The 5,968-nt window shown below is 35.6% G+C and overlaps 1 pseudogene; it reads left to right on the forward strand.

Moving 5' to 3' along the window:
* Positions 1-583: 583 nt before the first annotated feature.
* LOC110900743 lies at positions 584-3,089 on the forward strand (annotated as a pseudogene).
* The last annotated feature ends 2,879 nt before the right edge of the window (positions 3,090-5,968 follow it).

A 5,968-nucleotide genomic window follows, 5' to 3' on the forward strand; every position in this document is an offset into this window, starting at 1 on the left:
AAAGTTACATATTTCTTAGCCACCGTAGTAGTTTCTTCGAAGATTTTCAAATACCATAAAATATACTCAAATACCATGATGATTTGATCGCCCACATATTCTTTTATGAGAATAAGCCAAAAATCAGTCTTCGTCAACAATCATATAACTGACAAAGTAGCAGCTTTCCTAGCCACCATAGTAGTTTCTCCGAAGAGAGAACCCGGGCTTATATAGTTATATATAGTAAACTTATAGCAATGTTCTTATTGTAAGCAGTGGCGGATCTTGCCCGTTGAACGTGCCAGGGCCGAAAGACACGGACACTAAAATTAGCACTACGGCCGAAAAACTTGCCAGGGCCGAACATAGTATATATACAAAATTTCGATCGAAATACGGAAAATTAGCACTACGGCCGAAAAACTTGCTAGGGCCGTGGCCCTGCCACTAGTCCACTAAGATCCGCCCTTGATTGTAAGATCTGTACCATTGGCTACTGCATATTTGTCCCCAGTTAATCACAGCCGAACCCCAAAATCAGCAAATACACAGAAACACACACACACACACACACACACAGAAAGCAAGCATGTGTTTACTATTGCTGCTATTAGTAGTAGCTATGTCATCTTTATGGCTAGCAAGTTCTCAAAATGGGCTGGGTTGTGAAAGTTCATGTGGTAATGTGACTATTGCATACCCATTTGGTTCACGTGAGGGATGCTACTATAGTCCTGATTTCCTGGTAACTTGTGGCCAATCATCCACCGGGGAACCAATACCTTTCTTCCAAAATATTAGTAGAAATGTAGTCATTACAAGTATGACGCCGAGCAAGAGCAAGATGGAGATTCAGATGTTTATAGCCAGTGATTGTTACAATAGATCTGGTCCAACCAGAGATCAGTTTGCATATTTGAGGATCAATGATTTTCGGGTCTCAACCAAGAACAGGTTTATTGCCATTGGGTGTGACACACATGCCTTTATTAATGGAGTACTGGGTAATGATACCATTAGTACTGGATGCATTTCTTCATGTGCTAGCAAAACGCATATCACCAATGGATCTTGCACCGGAGTTGGGTGCTGTGAAATTGAAATTCCAAATGGAATGAGCTCTTTTACAATGTCAATAGATAGCTATAGAAACCATACAAATATAACGGACTTTAACCCTTGCAGCTACGCTTTTCTCGTTGAAGAAGGGAAGTACAACTTTTCTTCCAATGATCTGCTTGATTTTCGAAGCGATCAGAAGATGCTTATGGTACTAGACTGGGCAATTGGAAATGATACTTGTGACATGGTAAATAAGGAAGCGCATAGTTTCTTATGTAAGAGAAATAGCGTATGTGATCAAAGTTATGCTGGTCCTGGATATCGTTGTCGTTGCTTGGAAGGCTATGAAGGCAACCCTTACACTGAAATTGGCTGCAAGGGTATGTGTAGTTTACATATTTGGGTGATCTTTTTTTTTTGTTTATGAAATCTCAACCTTGTTGTTCCAGATTATTCCCCTAATAGAATTCTTGACCTTTCCAATTTGACAGATATTAATGAGTGTGAAAGTAAAAATCATGGTTGTGTGCACAAGTGTAATGACAAAGAAGGATACTATGAGTGTTCTTGTCCGAAAGGTTACACAGGAGATGGCAAGATAGATGGATCAGGTTGTAGGGCAGATCAATCACTTGTTATAAAGATTGCTATAAGTAAGTAAAGTCGCAATCATTTTCACTTTATTAATAAATCATGGTGTTGTAAAATACATGTTTTCTATTTCAGGTACCTCAGCTGCTGCCACATTTCTGCTTATATTTGTCACCTGGTCATACTTCGGACTAAAGAAGCGTAGGCTTATGATTCTTAGAGAAAAATTCTTTAGGCAAAATGGTGGAATAATGCTGCAGCAAAGAATCTCTGGGGATGGGGGTTCTCGTGATCAAGCAAGAGTCTTCACGATTAATGAGCTAAAGAAAGCAACCAATAACTATGATGAAAGCAGGATTATCGGGAAGGGTGGCTTTGGCACTGTTTATAAGGGAGTTCTTTCTGATAACAGAATAGTTGCTATAAAGAAGTCCAAATTACCAGATCAAACTGAAACCCAGATAGAACAATTTATCAATGAAGTTGTTATCCTTTCCCAAATTAATCATAGAAATGTGGTGAAGCTGATTGGGTGTTGCCTGGAACAGAAGTCCCTTTATTGGTGTACGAGTTCATTTCAAATGGCACCCTCTCTGATCATATCCACAATGAAAGTAAGTCATTAGCTGTTACTTGGGACATGCGACTCAGAATAGCAGCTGAGACAGCTGGAGCACTTTCATATCTACACTCAGCAGCCTCTATTCCAATCATCCATCGAGATATCAAGCCAATGAATATACTTTTGGATGACAATCATGTAGCAAAAGTAGCTGATTTTGGAGCATCTAGGCTCATACCTATGGATCAAATTGAGTTGGCCACCATTGTGCAAGGAACATTTGGTTACTTGGATCCTGAATACTTGCACACAAGCCAGCTAACTGATAAGAGCGATGTTTATAGTTTCGGGGTAGTTCTAGTAGAACTGTTTACCGGAAAGAAAGCTCTCAGCTTTGCTAGGCCAGAGGAAGAGAGGAACCTAGCTATTTATTTTCTCTCTTCTTTGAAAGAGGGGAGACTCTTCCAAATCCTTGATGAACAATTGCAGCTAAACGAAGTTCCTAATGAGATCATTCAAGTTTCAAGACTTGCGGAAAGATGCTTACATGTTACAAGAGAAGAAAGGCCTACAATGAAGGAAGTAGCAATAGAGCTAGAAGGGATATTGGCATCGATGATACACAAGCATCCATGGGAGCAAAGTACTTCAAATGAAGAAGAAAAAGTGCTTTTGCTTACAGAACCAAAGGATGACTATGAATACACACATGGGGGCAACACAACCTCATATACTTTTGATAGCATGAGCCAGCATACTATATTACCAACTGCTAATGGTACGTAAGGGTAGAGAGTTGTATCTTTGGTGTCTCTAGATTCAGGAAAGATAATAGGTAATAAGTCTTGCTTATCTGTCTAACTTTTGGAATTGTGATGTATGTAATATATTTCTTCCCGTTGACATAAGTCTTCTATGCCCAGCGTCATATACATATTATTATTATTATCTATATAAAATAACAAAGTGTTGACGCCATTGGACGTTTTGACATTTTACTTTTGCCACCAATATTTTCTTTATTGTACAAGTTTTGCTGCAAGGCTTTCACTTCATGTAAGGCTAGCAAATCGTGTCTTAACAGGTTTAATAGGTTTCTGACAGCGCGCAAAACATAAGTTTCAAACATGATTACAACTCGTTTAATTACTTTCTACCTCATGTTTATAAAACAGTTTTATGTTTTGTGTACAAAGATGAATAAATGATAGATTCTAACATTGTAATTTCAATTATTTTAAAAATTAAAAAAGTCAAAGGATATATTTTTCAGTCAAACAGGTCTAATCGTGTCTTAACAGGTACCCAATTGCCAGCCCTCTTCATCAAGCTTTTGGATTTTCTCATTTGACCACAGTTTTCTTCATCCAAGCTTTATATGTGTTTGGTAAAAATTTTGAAGTTCGAACCGTTGTGCTAAAATTGATTTTTTTTTAAGATATGATAAATAACTTATAATATTTTTGGCTTTTGCTTTTTAAAAGGCAAATTATCAAAACACCTTTATATATAATAATTATGTATAGATTATAATTTCTTATGTTAACTAATTTTTTCTCCTATCAAAAGCTAGATTATATTAATAGCATTTTTCTTTTTATATGATCATTATAATTGATTCCATGTATGCATAATTATATTAACTAGGTTATTTAACTGCGCGTGGCGGCGCTACGTTGTCGCGGGCATTCGATGGGTATTGATTTGATTAGTTGCAGTACTGTTATGATACATGCACTTGGCATAGAAATCAGCATGTGTTTACATTGGCCGGAAACAATAAAATTTGGCATGAAAAAAAATCAATTATATTTGATTCATTCGAATTTGAACAAAACATTTTTTTTCCAGCGAAATTTGTACCGGAAACCATAACTTGAAGGAAAAATCAATTATATTTGACCCGTTTGATTTAAAACAAAACATTTATACAAACGCAGATAAATATAGACACGTCACAAGAGGGTGTGGCGAGAATTCGATTGATTTTGATATACTCACTATAGAAAACCAAAAAGAAAACCTAATCCGTTCGTTTTAACTACTTGATATCGATTGGTTTTGATATACTCACAATAGAAAACCAAAAAGAAAACCTAATCCGTTCGTTTTAACTACTTGATATAGTTTAATTTTAAGAATCTTATTATTACCTATTGTTTTCTTATCTAAAGTTGCAATTTTATTCTGATTTAGAAAATAGAAAATAAGAAAATTAATAAAACTTACAAATAAAAAAACAAGATAAGTCTAAACATAAAATAATAGAAATATGTGCTCAGCAAAACAAATAAAAGAAAATGTCCCAGCCTCATTCTCACTATCACTTTAAATCATGATTTCTCACTCACTAAAGTATTTAAAAATAAAACATAAATTAAGTTTTTACTGTTCATGGGGAGTCTTTATTCATATGTATAATAATAACTTAAACTCATGGTTGTAAAACAAGGTCTCCAAGGCCGAGTACTCTCCGAGTAGTCGCTACAAGGTAGGTTGCCGATGCGACTTTCTTCAACTTCGACAAATTAGTCGGAATCGATCAAATGCAGTCAACATCGGCCAAAATCGAATCTAGTAGGTCAACTCGGGCCGAGTTTGACTTAAAATAAAACAAAACATAATTTCTATGCCTATAATATCAATTTCACGTAGTTTGTTATAAATATTAGTAAATTTATATTATACACATATTTAATTTCCGAAAATTAATTTCTTTATAATGTGGCATGTCCGAGTACTCCCCGTGTACTCTCCGCATAGGTCAAGTACTCTCAACTCCCCGGTCAACCGACTAGGAAGCGGCTAGCGACTTTTTCAATCATGCTTAAACTAAGCAATGTTTTGTAGTGAATACACACACAAAAAAAGAGTTTCTACATTCTTTTAACTTAAAAAGATATTTACGCCTCATGACCGACGAGAAACTACATAACAAATACCTTACAGGTATGAGTCAGAGAGGAATGTTTTTGGATGATAGGTATTTAAACCAATGCACCGGATGAAGGTCAAGTCATACGAAAAACTGAGCACAATTCAAGGTACTTGCTTCCATTTGTTGAGCTAAATAAAGATTATGATGACTTCGATCTTTTGTTAAGATTTTAATGTAATGTTAATCAAAGTTTTTAAATATTCACTTTTTGGATAACGTTACTTTTATAAATTTTATGGAACTATAAACGCATATCTAGTACGGGTTTTACACTATACTCTTGTCTTTAGAGTTGAACTTCTCAAGAATCTTATCCACATAATGAAATTAACTTAATACAAGACCATTTTGGGTTCTAATGATTTTTACTCCAAGAATCACATCCGCTAAACCCATGTATTTCATGTCAAATCTGGCTTTCAACATGTCTTTCGTAGATTTGATCTATTGATCATGACCTTCTGTTTTGTCTTTGAGATAAACACATTTGTTGCAGTCATTTATTTTGAAGCCATTGTCAATCATTACATGATCAGACTTTTTGTGCCATTGTTTTGGAGCTTTCTTCAAGCCATACAAAGACTTGACGAGTTTACATATTTTACCCTCTTGATTTGGGGCGGAGAAACCTTCCAGTTGCTCCATGTAAATCTCTTCTTCTAAATCGCCATTAACAAAAGCGGTTTTGACCTCCAATTTATGAACTTGCAAATTTCTTAAGGTCGCAATCGCAAGTACCAATCTTATGGAGGTTATTCGTGTCACATGCGAGTAAGTATCAAAGTAATATGAACCTTCTTTTTGTCTAAATTATTTTATCACCAACCTAGCCT

The sequence above is a fragment of the Helianthus annuus genome, chromosome 13, assembly GCF_002127325.2.
Source record: "Helianthus annuus cultivar XRQ/B chromosome 13, HanXRQr2.0-SUNRISE, whole genome shotgun sequence".
NCBI classification, from domain to species: Eukaryota; Viridiplantae; Streptophyta; class Magnoliopsida; order Asterales; family Asteraceae; genus Helianthus; species Helianthus annuus.